The 15,068-nt window shown below is 44.4% G+C and overlaps 1 protein-coding gene across 1 annotated transcript in view; it reads left to right on the top strand.

Annotated features, from left to right (window-relative positions):
- The first annotated feature begins 271 nt into the window (after positions 1-271).
- KIAA1549L (KIAA1549 like) overlaps positions 272-15,068 on the top strand; it is a 137,311-nt gene continuing 122,514 nt past the window's right edge. The window contains exon 1 of the mRNA XM_055814657.1: positions 272-425. The gene's annotated coding sequence lies outside the window, so the exon portion shown is untranslated. The remainder of the gene's footprint in view (positions 426-15,068) is intronic.

Raw genomic sequence — 15,068 nt, 5'->3', positions numbered from 1 at the left:
CTCCCTTCCGCGGCGCTCTGCGCGCCGGAGCCGGAGGGGCCGCGCCGCCGCCGCCGTTAAGGGGCACCGGCACCGCCGTCCTGCGGCCGCGGCGGGCGCCCGGGCAGAGCCGCCGGCAGCATGCGGGGCCCCCCGCTCCTCCGCCGCCGCCGCCGCCTGCCCGCGCAGCCGCTGCTCTAGAGCCCGGCGCGGCGATGGGCAGCGCCGCCCGCTGAGCCGCGGCGGGGCCGTGCGAGGCGCGGGGATGTGGCGGCGGGCGGCGGGCGGCGGGCGGAGCGGGGCGCGCCCCGTAGGGCCCGGCCGAGCGCCCGGCACCGCGCCCCCGCGCTGCGCCCCGCCGGCGGGCGGCGGAGCGGGCCTGGCCGCCGCCGTCCTGCTGCTGGGGGGGATCGTCGCCGTCCTGCCGAGCGCCCGGGCCGAGCCGGGTAAGGAGCGCGGCGGGGGCGCGGGGGCGGGAGCGCGGCCGTCACCGGGAGCCGTGCCCGACACCGGGAGCCGTGCCCGACACCGGGAGCCCGGCCGTCACCGGGAGCACGGCCGTCACCGGGAGCCGCGCCCGACACCGGGAGCCGTGCCCGTCACGGAGCCGCGCTGTCACCGCCCTGCGGGGAGGCTCGGGCTTCCCGGCGCGGTGCTGCCGCCGCCCGCGGAGCTGCCTCACCGGCTGCAATAGCAGCGGGGCCGCCGCGGCGGGAGCGGCACCGGGCGGGCTGCCGGCGCCGTGCGGCACCGCCGGCGGGCAGAGCCCGGCTCTGCCTCATTGTCTGCGGCGCCCTCGCCCCGCCGCTCCCGCCACCGGGGCTGCTCTGCGGCGGGGGACGCGGGGGCTCGGGGCCCTTCCCCGCAGGCAGCCTGCGCGGCGGCCCCTGCCTCCCTGCCCTCCCCGGCCAACGCGCGTAGCGGCTTTCCCGTGGGACGGGCCGGCGGGGATCGGGCTCGTTCCTTGCGGGGCAAGAGGGGCGGGCGAAGGCTTTTGTTCCAGCCGGGGAGCGTGTCGAGCGAGGGGGGCTGCGTGAGGCGCGGGGGGGGGGGGGCAGGGGGCCGGCGCCGAGCGGCGAGGGCAGGTACGCAAGGGCGAGCAGGGGGCAGGTACGGAGGGGCGAGCAGGGGGCAGGTACGGAGGGGCGAGCAGAGGGCAGGCACTGCCCAGGTCTCAGCACAGCATCTCAAATGTAGCTGAGAGCTACAATTTTGGGGTTATAGTCGGGGTTAGAGACTTCCGATTTCCCTTGACTTTTTGAGCCAGGCAGCATTCTGCGCACTCCTCACTTCCTACAGCAGTCGATACGCTGGTGACCTCAATGCAGAAATGATTACTGTTGCTAGTAGTTATTGTATGTGCCAGATATAGGTGCCAAATATAATCTAAGGCTGTGCTGAAGTAATTGGAAGAGGCTAAAATGGATGTACGGCTAGATTACTCCCATGGGCTTAAGAAAAGAGTATGGATGCGGATCCACATTTCAAAGCTGTTAACGTGAATGTACAGTAATCGTATAGGATGGATGTCAGTTTTACGGCCATAATATAATAAGGTTTCTCATTTGCAGGTTGGAGGCTGGTGGAACAGTGCCTCATACTTCATGACTTGTTCTGAGCGTGTAAATACTGCCGTTTGATTTATCTCTGTAAGATAAATTGACCCGTGATCAGAGGCTAATGCCTGAATTTTTACCTGTGCTTGTCAGTTCAGGCTGGATTTCATATGAAGTTTCGTGCCATGTCTGAATTATGAAATGTGCCTTCACTTGTAGCTAGCCAGCCTCTTGGAACTGCTTTTTAAAGGCTGAGGTATTTCTGACAATGCAACAAGGCACCCCTTCACACTCGATTGCTAGATTCAGGAATAGAATGAAAAGTGTTATTATTCTGTTTGCTCCTTTGTGGTCTGTGTGTCTTTTATGACACGGCCATCATCTCACTGTTAAGTGAAGAAATCCAACAGAGTTCAAAAATGTATCTGTAGGTATCTATAGCCTACAGCTTGGGAAAAAAGAGGTGAGAAACTACAACAGTGTCAAGAAGCCAAAGTGCATAATAACAGTATGCATAGCACCCATGGTGGAAAATCCCGTCACTGATGGGTATTGCCTGGCAATTTTAGACAACTGGGTAGTTACATTAATGTAATCTGTTGTAATTAATAGCTTTGAGCTGAAATTGCAGGTAGAACTTTATTAGTCCTATGCAGTGTTTATCAGTAAACAATGGCTAAGGTGCAGAAATTGGATGGCCATCAACCGAAAAAGCTCTGCCTTTCAGCGAGAGGGAGTGCATGAAATGCTGTCTGCCATGAAGTCAGGGGCAAAACACTTAGCAGAGCCAAATTTTCAATCAAGAATATTAATTTTGTCTAAGAAGGTTAACTTCTGTATGTTTACATAGAGCAGTCTATGTGTAGTTCTGGATTTCTGTTAAGCAAACGTGCTTTTACTGCTTTCTGTGAGTATGACTGTGATGTATATGGTTCATAGAGCAGGTCTACTGCCGTGAAGTCCAAGGGACGTTACCTGATGCATTAAACACTGGGAATAGCATTTGTCATGCACCGTTTTTACTGTTTTCTCTGCTGGGGAATATTTGCATCTGTGGGATAATTGTGTCCGTCCGTCTGTACACGCTCACAGATGAATGCTTGGTTCTTCTGTTGGGTTTATGTGCAACACACGACATTGCTGTGTGTGAAGATGAAGCAGGGAACTCAGGGCATGGAGGGTAAAGAGAGAAGTTGTACTCTGATGCTAGTGCTTCAGAAGCCAACTCAAAAGTCTCCTGATCCCTGAGACGATTTTAAATGGCTAGGGTAACAAAATTTCCTTTGACCTCAATAAAAATTCAGGACAAAGGGAAAAGATCTCCCCGAGAAGAGATGCTGACAGGATGAGACGTTGGGCTACCAGGCAGTGGGAGCAGAGAGATGGGTTATCTCTGTGTTAGGGGCTCAGAACCAGACCTCAGTGCTTGTCAGTGTCTTGAGACACTGTTGACATCGAGTGCAGAGTGATGAGCTTTCTAATAGCAGGTGAGAAGCTTTAATTTTGACTTCAGAAGTATTTTATGCTTCTTTAGCTGCTTACATACAGAACTGCTCAGTGACAGAGCAGAGTTAATCATTAATTTCCTCAGTATGTCATCCCCAGGACCGCCTGAATTCAGGTGGAAAATAAAATTACATTGTCCACTCTAGTTAGAAGTACAGAACTGTGATTTCTGATGGAATATAGAAGAATGAGTGCAAAAATTCAGTTAAACTGACTATATCTGTCAAGAAAGACAAAAGTAATGAGCCAGAAAACAAATGAGGGCACGTGGGGTTTTAGGTTGACTCCTACCATGCTCCAGCCAGGTGAAACTCCCTGGTGAAACAGAAGCATGAACCCTGGGCAATCATTTTCCTTGGTGGGGAGAAGAGAGAGGCGGTTTCTGAAACGGGTGTAACTTTGAAAGCTGATCTGGTCTCAGCGGATCTGTTGGCTGGTAAATACACATGGCACTATTGTTTGAGTAAAATGGAGGAAGAGGAGCATTGCTCGCAGTTGTGTTGCCCATGAGTTTAATCAACTGATCAGAGGGGCTGCAAGTGGCAGGGCTGGGGAAATAAAATCTTCAGAAACGTTAAAATGTACCTTTTATGTATGCCGTCGCCCTTTGTGCTTGCTTGTGTAGCCTGTTTGAGTGATGAACTTGTCAGGGAAAGGTCCGTTTCTTCCTACATCTGCTGAACACTAGCACAGTGAGATCTCACCTTAATTAACAACAATTTCAAAAACAATAACGACACCTCCAGTGCAGTGGCTGCTTCTCGCAGCTGGAGCTTCGATTGAACAACTCGGAGAGTGCTCCGTGCCAGCTGCTAAACTGCCAGCCCCACCTCCTATGGACCACGGCTGTCGATGGATGGCAGCTGCCTGGGCTGGATTCTCAGCTCCTGAAATTCCACAAAAAGCACCAGAACTGGCACATCTGGAAGCGTACAGTCGGTGTGGTGTTTGCATTGCCAAAGGAGCTGCCACAGAGGTGAGGGCTGCGAGCGTACCAGGGCATGATCCCTGGATCCAGCTCCACCTTGAGGAAATTAGTGAGGACAAAGGCACTCGACACCTGCTGTGGCTGCTGTCCAGAACTACCAGTCCAGCATTTTAGGAAATCAATAGTTTCAGGTTGGTCACGTTGCTCTTTTAATGTTCTGTCTGATTATCTCAGCAGACCAAAGTATGTGCAGGTATCTCAGCTACCCTGCGAAAGAACAGCGAAAAGTTCAAATTCAGTCTCATTTTATTCAAAACAAAAGAGGAATCTACAGTGTGGGTGGAAAGGTTAGGCCACCGGGAGCATGCAAACCAATGCTGCTTTGGGAGGATGAGGATTTGATGGGTACGCTTGGCATCGATCCACTGGTCACAAGTTACCTTCTTTCACTGCTTTCCTGGATCTGAGTTACTCCCTGCATTAGCTGATAATAAATAATCTGAGTTTAGCATTCTGATAGGTACAGAATGCTTTAAGTTCATGCATACTGAAACCACCTTGATGAAATGGTTCTCTGTAGATCAAGAGAAGCAGCTGGTATCTCAGATGAGGTTGAAGGGTGCCCATGTTTTGCCTGTAAGCAATGCTGGCTGGCTGTTGGAGACCTATGGTTAGAGAAGAACTTTCCAATCTTATTTTCAGTCACGTTCAGTCATCCGGTAGCGTATTGGAAACGTTGTATCCTCCTAATCTTCACCGCACTACTTTCTGGAATGTTTCACACTTGCTTGAGGTCAGGTTGATGAAGAAGAGGAAGGGGGCTGGGAGTAATTTTCTGTTTATGGCCTTTTCTTAGTCATGTGGGAATGGTTGTTTCTCCGGAAGTAAATACCGATGATATTTGCATAAGTTTGGATTCAGGCTTCAATGTCCAAACATGTCAACATTTCATTAAAAAAAAAAAATAAAAAGAGCATTTAAGTGGTTAGGTACTGTTTTAACTCCCTTCTGCTGGGTGCAAGGAAGGAACTACTGCACTTACTGAACGACTCTGCATTGTACTGCTGATCTCGTAAGGCACTGCCTTCCGACTAGCAAGGTGGGATAGCAGTGGTGGGCTTTGGATTTAGGGCATTTCTCTGCTAAAACACCCCATGGAAAAACATTCCCGATGAGGGTGTTTAGTTAGAGAAGTAGAAGATACAGGAAAACCAGTTCCTGTACATCTCACACAGAGCAGTTTGCTGCTGAAGCAGTTGCAGTACTGTTGGCAGAGCTGGTCTTTGTGCCTGAGGTTGTGACTCAGAAATTAAGGGTCAGGTTCATGAAGAAAAGGCAAACACATCTAGAAGTTAGTTTTAAAAAATTCCAGGAAATAACACTTGTATCCTTGAGTTGAAGGTGCGCAGGAGTTTTCCTACCAAAAAAGAGAAAAGAATAGAAAAAAACCTCCGGATGAAGTAGATTGGGACAGAGCCGGGCAGATAGCGCTGTGCCTGCCTGAGTGAGAGGTGCTCGATCAGAGGCTGCCTTTGGGAAGGTGACAGCACAGCTGTATGAAGGACCAGAAAGGAGGAACATCCACCGCTGTGGCCTGGGTGATGCATCCCCTTTCTCTGCAGCCTCCTCTGAGGCCGTGGGGTTCTGCTTGGGCTCACGCTAGGCTAAATGATCCTTTATCCACCCTTCAAACAGCTTCATTTGGTGGCCCCTGTCACCAGAGCGTTTGAGGCTTCTGTAGTCATTGCTGGATCACGTATGTATATGATAGAAAGGATTTATCCTTGTTTTTCAGCTAATGGTCTTGCCCGTGATCGCTCTTACCCTGTCTTCTCCATTCAGGCTAGGTTGACAGCTCCACGAGGAGTTGAGCAGGAGACAGGCAACTGCTGTGAACTTTCTCTCTTTCCAATGTTGGTGAAGCCTATACCCTCACCCCCATAAGCTGCTTAGCAATACCTCCCTTACTCTCTTCCTGCCCTGCCTAAAACCCAAATACACACAAAACAGCGATCCACAGCAAAAATTTTTAGATGCCACGAATGAATCCTTAGAGTTTATCAAGAGAGTAATGGACCAATGCTATGAAAAAAAACCAGCAGGGTCTTCCCTTCTTTCTCCTTAAACATAACTTTCAATAGTTTTTGATTTGAAAAGGTCCATAACAAAACATTTGGAATTGAAAAAGAAGCAAACGAGAGCAAAGTCCAGGCTCTGAACTGAAATTTTAGTGGCAGTCCTACATACATGCAGAACTATACAAAGGGAACATCTGCATCTCATAATTATTGTCACAAGAAGAAAGGCCGGTAATGCTCTTAAAGTCTGAAATGGAGATAGGATGCTGATAGGTGCCTGGAGTGCATCTTTGAACACAGGTGATGCTTTTAAAGGCCTCTCAAGAGGAGCTATAAGTGACTCAGTTTGACTTCTTCCTTTTAAAGGAGTTACTGCAGAAAACGCAAGTCTGAAGATACAACCGCTATGGGCCCCTTTTGGGTGAAAAGAAGTTACTATGTTATTAATATTTAAATAACAGTTACTTTTTCAGGTATGAGGTATATACAGTGTGTATAGCAAATGTAACACTCATAATATTTCTATTTGATCTTGAGGCTAAATCAGGGAAAATTCCTTTCTGGATCCTGGAAGCATAGGAGGAGGAAGGAAGGAAAAATGAAAGAACGTTTGAACATGGAGGAAATAAACATCCAGACTTAGAAGACAGTGCCAGTTTCCACATTTTCTCCACCACACATTGCTAAACAATCTATAATACCTTGTCTATCATTTTATCACCTGTAAGCAATGTACCGGTGTTGGTCTTTTAAGGGAAGTACCCAGGCTGATACCTACTGACTTTGAATAGGAAGAATACAATGGGAGAAATCAGAGGAAAAACTATGCAAGATGGGCAACAAGAAATGTAATTTTTCTGGGCATGTTCTCCAGTGTTCAGGTGTTATCATCAGGTTTAATGCATCAGCTGGGGAAGAAGCAGTAGCTTTTTAAAAAAAAAAATTCTCCTGAATTGCCTTTGTGTGTGCGCGTTTTCCTTATTATGACAAAAAAGCCTCTATGTTGAATCTAGTGATTTTGGTTGCTCTCTAGGAAAGTCTTTGTACATGATATACCTACCTACTGATCATGTGCTTTGCTAAGTGCTGATGCAGATGGGTGGTGATAAAAAATTCCTGAAGCAAGCCAATATAAATTAAAATCCATCTGCATACCAGGTAATAAAAAAGCAGCAGAACTATCCCGCATCCCTCTGCTGTTCAGCAATACGATGATCTCACTGCAGTGTTTTTAGCTGAAAATAAGTAAAAAGTCTGTAAATAAATTGTTGCTCTGTGTTTGAGAGGTATGGATTTTGTAAATCAAACCTTATATGGTTGCTAGCTGGGATAATGCAAGAAGATTGTTACATAAATATGTGTAACTCACTATGCTAAGAGACAGATTTAGTAAGTCAAAAGAAAGGCTAAACATTTAAATGCATGGAAATTAAAATGTCAAAACCAGATGCCAAAGGAATAGGAAACAAAGATGTATTAGTTTTCCGTGGTATTTCTTAAACAAAGACATAACTGAGGCCAGCAAAATATGTTGGCAACCAATGCAAAAATGGTCAGAAGGGAGTTGAAGAATGGAAGTTTATCCTTGGGAACAGTTTGTTACCAAATAGTTGGTCTTTGTTTTGAAAATAATAAAAGGACTTAGATTGTATGATTTTGTTCGTCACTGAAGTTCTGAAAAGCTGATTTAAAAGCAACCATTACAGACTTGCTCGGTTCTTTCTTTGTGTTTTCTTTTAATTTGATGAGTAGCCTTGGCCGATGAATTTATCAGTGAAGAAAAATTGGATTTTATAAGGGTCATGGCTAGTTAAGAAAGGGAATGCATGTTTACAGTTTTCTGTTGTGGTAGTATGTCTTTGATGTGAGATCTTTAAGCTGAAATTTTTAGGGGTAGTTTTCAGAAATCCTTAAAATTGATTATTTTTGGTTATAGCGTATTCTGCTCTGTACTTCCATGATACTGTAATTTTAAAAATGCTTCTCTGACCTTGTGGTAAAACATCTTGGCAGAATGATTTAAATACCAGTACAGCTTGATTGTTGTAGCAGTTCAGTATGCTCAGGTAGGGTTGTCTGATTCTATTGATGCCCACCAACTCTGGAAGTCTCAAATCCTGGGGTTTTTTTGTTTTTGTTTTTGTTTTTTTTTTTTTGCAATGAGTGTAGATGCAGAATTAGATATTGACATAAAAGTAGACTTGAAAATGCTGCCCCTCCTTGATTGGCAGTCCATAAACATACTTGAAATTCCCAGCTTTTGCTTGTACTTTGCTACTACTTTGTTAGTAGTAGAGATGTTTTTTGATCTGCAACCTGCTGATTTTATCAATATATTTCCCCATGCAAGGTTTGGTATCTAAAATTAATTGCTATTTAAAACCAAAAATTTGACTTACTGGAGGAGTGGAGCTTGGATTCTAAATTGGCTACAGGCAGTGGTCTTTTGCTAGGCAAAAAGTGGGAGTGTTGATCAGACATTTTATGGGATGCTGTTTTAGCTCTACTGCTATTAAAAAAAAGCATTATTTTCCATACCTCTTTTTTTTTGTTTTGTTTGGTTTTTTTTTTGTTTTTTTGTTTTTGGTTTTGTTTTTGGTTTTGGTTTTGTTTTTTTTTTGCTAATGAAACACCTAGAAAAAGCTTATGGAGTCCTGTCACACAATTAATATGAAATTATTGACTTATTTTCACAAGTAATTTTACCAGCTTGTCACCTACCAAGAGGTCTGAGACACCTTGATGTTTTACTGAGAAGGCATATACAAAGCCTGTGGACCAGGCTGGATTGTTCCTGAGCACCTGCAGCATCTCACATCCAAAAGAATATTGCAAGTAGGGCAGTGATTGGCCATAAGGAGGAGTACAGAATATGGGGAAAAAAATGTATTGGTTAGAGATTTCTAGGCATTTAGGTCACAAAGGAGTCATGATGTCAAATTTGTCTTCTGCATAAGGTGGGTGGTAAGATTTCTCTTTGTTTTAGTGGCTGGTACAATCGGGGCAGCTCTGGGTAACCTTTACAAGACTATGCCATCCTAATTAAAATTTTTCAGGGGCTGAGCAGTTCGCCATAATTGTTGGTGAATAAAGGTGTTACTATCGTGTTTCAAAATGTATATAATTTTAAAACTGAATGTGTCTCGCTTCATTTTCTAGTCATTCTGTATACGAGGCTGAAGAGCTTCAAAACCTCTCTTCCACGCATAGCTATGTCTACACTGTGATCAAGTCTTGCTTTTTGCTTTGAGTTCTCAGATGGTTCCGTCAAAGGCATCTTTTCCACATATTTTGTCGTTCTTTTGAGTCCTCTTTGAAGTCTTTCTAGTCTGATGTCCCTCTGGAACTGCAGCCTCCAGAGCTGGTCTGGTTTTCCTGGTTCATCAGGAAAATCGGCATCAGTGTCAGATGTAATATAATTTTTTGTTGTAATGCTGATCTCCTCATATGTGAGTTGAATTAACTCCTGTAGGAGTTCCTACTGATCTGATTACTCACCTCTGCTTCAAAGATTTATTTTTTTTTAGAGTAAGTTTACTCTGCAGACTTTGGTATAGTCAAGAGAAGCAAGATTAACATCTCCTGAAGCTACAATGCTTCTCCTACTTGTGGAAGCTGCAATCTGCTCAGCAGGCAAAACCCTTCATCATTGTTCCCCTCCACAGACACTGTTATCCCATGAAACTGGTCTGTAGTCTTTATTTCCAGATGTGTGATCTGATACTTGACTGCATCTGCCTGCCTGCTTCGATGTTCATCACTTTCCCAGCTGTCATCTGAGAACTTTTATCAGAGATAGTTTTGACTTCCTCCAGGTTACTGATAAAAATGTTGAGCGCAAGGCTGAGAATCAGTCCCCATGGGAGTCTATCAGAAGCATTGCTGCTCAATTTAATCATTTAAAATCTACTGCATATGCACCATATTCATTTTATATTTTATTAATCAAAATGAAAGATATAAAGTCAAATGCCTCATTGAAACCTAAGAATATTAGATCAAATTTGTAGTCTGATAGAAGTATAAAATTAAAGTGATTCATTGTCCATAAAATCTTGTTTCTGGGCATTAATTATTCCATCCTCCTTTTGCTCGTCATTAATCAAATCGTTTTCCTGCTAATCCAGTCCATCGTCATCATCAATATCAAACTCTCTATTTGACAGTTCCCATTTACCCTGTTGAAATGTCACAATATCAAAGAACAAAGAGAAATACTGTTCTTTGTTTGCTTTGTCTCCTAGCGCTAGGAATAATGGGACAATCAGCAACTGAGAAAAAAAAAAAAAAGTCTCATTCAAAACCCGTCAGTGCTGCTTCACCCCCCTCTGGCTGTAGGGCTGGCACCCCAAGAAGTGGGTGCTTTAAGGACCCTCACAATGTAGGTCTGGTGCACTCTGGTCGTGCCTGGCTGCACCGAGTGATGGAGACTGAAGGATCCTGTCTGGTTCAGGGTGGCATTTCCTACAGTCCTGTATGGACAAAGAGAACATTGAAAATGTGAATAATAAGCACTAGAAGAATATAAACTGTAAGAAGGTGCATGGAAAATAAGCTCCTGGAAAACCAAATGCTACTCGGGCGTAGTCGACACTTCTCCTGAGGGCTTTGTGCCTTACTTTTGCTTTTGTAGAAAAATAGTTTGGGAGTAATTAACTTAAAAAATGCATGCTTCTTACCTCATACCATCCCCTAGTAAACAGTAAGTCAGTTTGTGTGTGTGAAACTTGCTGCGAGCAGCGAATTCCACCTTGTCAGTATCTGTGCATGTGTCAGGGTGTTCCAGCATATCTTGGTAGAAATAACACGGTTTTGCCTTTTAAGCACTGAATGTGTACTTTGTCAAACAAAGGTTTATTAATTACAGGGCACCTTCGTCTTTTAGAGTCTTTTTAATATCAGGACAATATAGTTCTTTCTCTTCAATACTATTTAAATGTAAGAAAAAAAAAGTTATAAGAATTACATAGTGGAAAGTAAAGCTCTTTTATTACTCTATTCCTGTACAAAGTAAGATTTATTCCCATCAGAGTAACACTTACAACCCTTTTGTTATGTCAGTACTCCTCTCAATGATAATATTGGCATTTGTTCTTGTAAACAATTGGAGGACTGCCATTTTAGCTGATGCCACAGTCTCCTTAGGGAAACTATTTTTGACGAATGTAACCACTTTTGATAATTTCCACATGTGAAAGGGAAATGCAATCTCACTTTGGAGCAAAGAATGTACTTTATTTGCTTTCCGTTTAATACAAGTGGATTCTTACAGCTGAGGTGGCAATAGGATTTGGAAAACTTAGATTAAATGGAGTTTTAAATGGATTAAAAAATGGATTTTTTGTTCTTAAAATATATGCTGACAGTGTTGATAGAGTGACATTTAGATGCAGACTCTGGTGCCTGTTTTTGTCAATGGGGTATAATAGGGATTATTTTTAAGTACTTGCTAGTGTGTACGTATCCCATTGTGTGGTAAAAATTGTTCTTAGGAGTATTTTTTGGCTCACTGGTTAAGCTACCTTTGCTAGAGAAGACATAGTAATATTCCAGAAAAAGGCTAGTGAGGTCACTTGAGCGAGGGTCTCCTGTGGGTCCCCAGCACTTGCGGGGGGTTTGTATCCTCAGAGCTGGGAAACCAGGGGGGTTCTTCACCTTCTTGAGGAAATAGTAAACGCAGCTGCTCTGCAACCCAGAAGCAGGTGGGGCTGTGGCGTGGTGATCTGTGGATTCATCTGGGCTTTTTCCAACTCTTGTGCGATGTTCCCGTGTTGGAAGTTGTGCCGCATGTGCCATGCTTTTCATTTTGTAGGGGCTCTGTATAGTCAGTACTTTCTGTATTGACTGCCTGCTCACTGCTCCTCAGGTACTGGATGGGTACAGGTCAAATACTTCCTGGTCTTTACTGGAGAGTCTGGGAGGTATTGGTTACACCGCTTCTGTTGTCTGCCTGGGCTTTGTGCATGGCTCCTGACTACAGAGACTGTAAGAGATAAAATTATGTATGCTTATTCATGTCATCAGCTTTAAAGAATTAATTTGCCTTAACTAGCATTTGCGTTCGCTGCATTGACAGCAGCATTTGCGTTCAATGAACTTGGGCTTTTAAAATCCGTGTTATTGCATATTTTGCTTCCAAAATTTCATGAGTTTTAGGAGCGTCACCAGTGCTGAGTTAGTAATGCATTAATAGTTCTTGCTGTATTGAAAACCACTTCTTTTCTTTATGTATTTATTGTGAAACAGTTATCATGGGAGAGTTCTCTCCCTGTAAATGCAGAGGAGAGAGAAGGCACCTATCCATTCTACTGGGACTTAATTTCTCTACCCATGGTTGCTTTTGCTGAGCTAATCTCAGTGTAAAACATCAATTTTTCATCTCCACTTTATGTTAACTTTGGTTGACTCAGTCTAGACAATCTGTGTAGTCCAAGTGCTGTATCCCCACTACAAGTTCACCATGGGAGTCACCTCAGTGTAATAGTGCTTTTGGGGAAGGTTTTGCAGAAAAGAGGCAATATCGAGCTGAATGTCTTTCTCCTCAGCTCCATCTACAAGCAGCGGTGCTCTGTGGGGGCAGTGGGGCACTGAAACCTGGCCCCCAGCACCCCAATATCAAGCACCTCCGTAAGACCCAGCGAGGTTGCTCCTTTCTTGGCATCACGAGTCTCCATTTCGGCTTTGTGTTTGTACATTCACTCAGGCAGAAACACGTTATGCATTTCCAAATCAACATATTTACCGAATTGTTTTTAATAGTTGTTTCTTTCGGCCAGCTGATTCGTACACTTTCCTGAGCATTTAATTTGATTTCTACATTAATTCCATATCAGGGAGTAATTAGAATAGACAAAGAAAGAATAAGTAGGACTTAAGTTCTGAAACAAAACTGCCATGTGAATTTATTGCCTGTGGTTCTTCTGGACCCGGTCATCTGCTGCAACTTCTTTTAATAGCTACTTCTGACTTTAATGCGATCAAAACAAATGTAGCATTTTGTCCTTGCTGCTTAGTTGTTGGCACAATCCCCACTGAACAGGGTGGGGAGCGCTGACCCTGAAGTTTGGTACCCAGGCAGCCACGGATGGATTGCAGAGCCCGCCTGAAGCCCTCCGATACCTTCCCTTAGTCAGTTCACTGCGGGATGGTGCTGGCAGAAATCTTTAACAAAGATATTCTTGAGTTCCATGGGATTTTGTAAATGCATCAGTTTTCAACACAATTTGCAAAGTAACATGCAAGAAACACTACTAGTATTTTGTAATATTTTGCTTGCTTTCCTAAGAAAACAAAACTAAAGCAATGGGGTTTACTTTCTTTTCTCAGTCCATTTGAAAGACTGACAAGCGTGCAACCTTCCTCAGTAACTTTTTCATCCTTTGGCCGGTTTCCATCAGGTTTGTCAGAGATAGAGAGTCATCTGCCGTCTCAGGTTCTTCCTGCTTTCATAGAAATCTGTGGCTGCAAAGATGGAAGGGAGCTGATAATGAACGCTCTGCTGTTATCTGCTGTTCCCAGTGCTCCTAGCCAGCAGAAGTGATGGAGCTGTCTCAGGGGGCAGGTGGGGAGCTGCCATCCAAGCACAGGGAAGGGCTGTGGTTTCTGGGGTATGCTGTGGGGCTGGGGACACAGGGGCACAGGCAGCGGGAGCTGGCAGTATGGGAGAGCGGCTGGGAAGAGGGGATGGGGCTTCTGAGGGTGTGTGGCTGGGAGCTGGGATTGCTGTGCTGGGAGGACACCTTCCCCAGCAATTCCTGTTTGGATGTGACCCTGGCAAGCCAGCCTGAGGTTTGCCGTCATGCTGGGTAGGGAACCATGAGCCACATCTGGGTGTAGGGACAGAAAGCCATGACAAATATCTGTCACCACTTCCATGGAACCAGCCGCTAGAAGTGCAACATTATAAACAGTTGTTGATTCATTCAGCCAACACAAGGTACTAGGGAGTACAAATTAGCTCTTAAAAGGTCTGACCTATTTTTCCAGGCTTTTCTTATTTGAAACAAAAATCCTGTCAGCACACGGTCTTGTTTACACAACACATATACATACGCAATAGTCTTTTATTCCATGTGCATTATCCTACTGAGTACTCACTTGTAGCTCTGGGTCCTGTGTTTATCACTATAGCAGTGATTAAAAAAAAATAACATTAAAAAAGCTTTCAGCAGCTTTCCACAATGCTATTGACAAAAAATCCCCCAAAACCAAAAAGCCACAAAAAACCCCTCAGTGCACATTTTAGAGAATACATCAAATTACGTTCTGTCTTTCAAGATATCTTGCAGTCAAGATATCAGGTGTCAAGCAATCAACATCTTTCTGAAAATAAGGTGTTTTTTTTTTTTTTATCTGAGGAATTCCTCAGAAATCACTAACAAGTATCAGGTTTATGGGTTAATCCCATAAAAAGGTGGTGCAGATCACTGGAGCTCAGCCTTTGGAGAGAGAAGAAAAGAGGACACATTCCAGTGTGTAGTTTTCAGATCAGTGGTTTACATTATAACAGTGTAATTTAAGATTTTATGGTAAACCAAGATGAATTTAACATAAACTTTGGTGCAAAAATAGCAATATGTTCCAGTTGGAGCTTGCAGAAAATGCTTAAAAGTAAACAGCAAGCAGGCTCTTTGGAAGCTTTTCTCCCTTGCTCATCGCAGGTGCTGCTGCCTGAAACGAAGCTAAGACCTGCTTGCCGCTGCCTGGTAGCTGGGTCAGGGCTTGTGAAGGTGCCCCCACGGCTACAAGAGAGTAAAGGGAGAATACCAGAGAGAAATCCTTCCTTTTTTGAATTTCCTGAAATGTCCCTGTAATTCTTTGGATGTCACAAACTGTTGAAGCGCTACTCCCTGAATCCTAATACTCGATGTTTCAGATATTGGAGTAATGCTACTCATTAGTGGCTATAAGATTGCAACTAAGATTTACATTAAGGCTTTCATGGGCCGTTGTCTGAGGCTTTACGACATCCTATTTCTTCTTACGTTTGTCCTTTTTGGCCTTTTGCCAAAGAAAAAAAGA

The sequence above is a fragment of the Falco peregrinus genome, chromosome 9, assembly GCF_023634155.1.
Source record: "Falco peregrinus isolate bFalPer1 chromosome 9, bFalPer1.pri, whole genome shotgun sequence".
NCBI classification, from domain to species: domain Eukaryota; kingdom Metazoa; phylum Chordata; class Aves; order Falconiformes; family Falconidae; genus Falco; species Falco peregrinus.
This window is presented reverse-complemented; position numbering and strand designations above follow the sequence as displayed.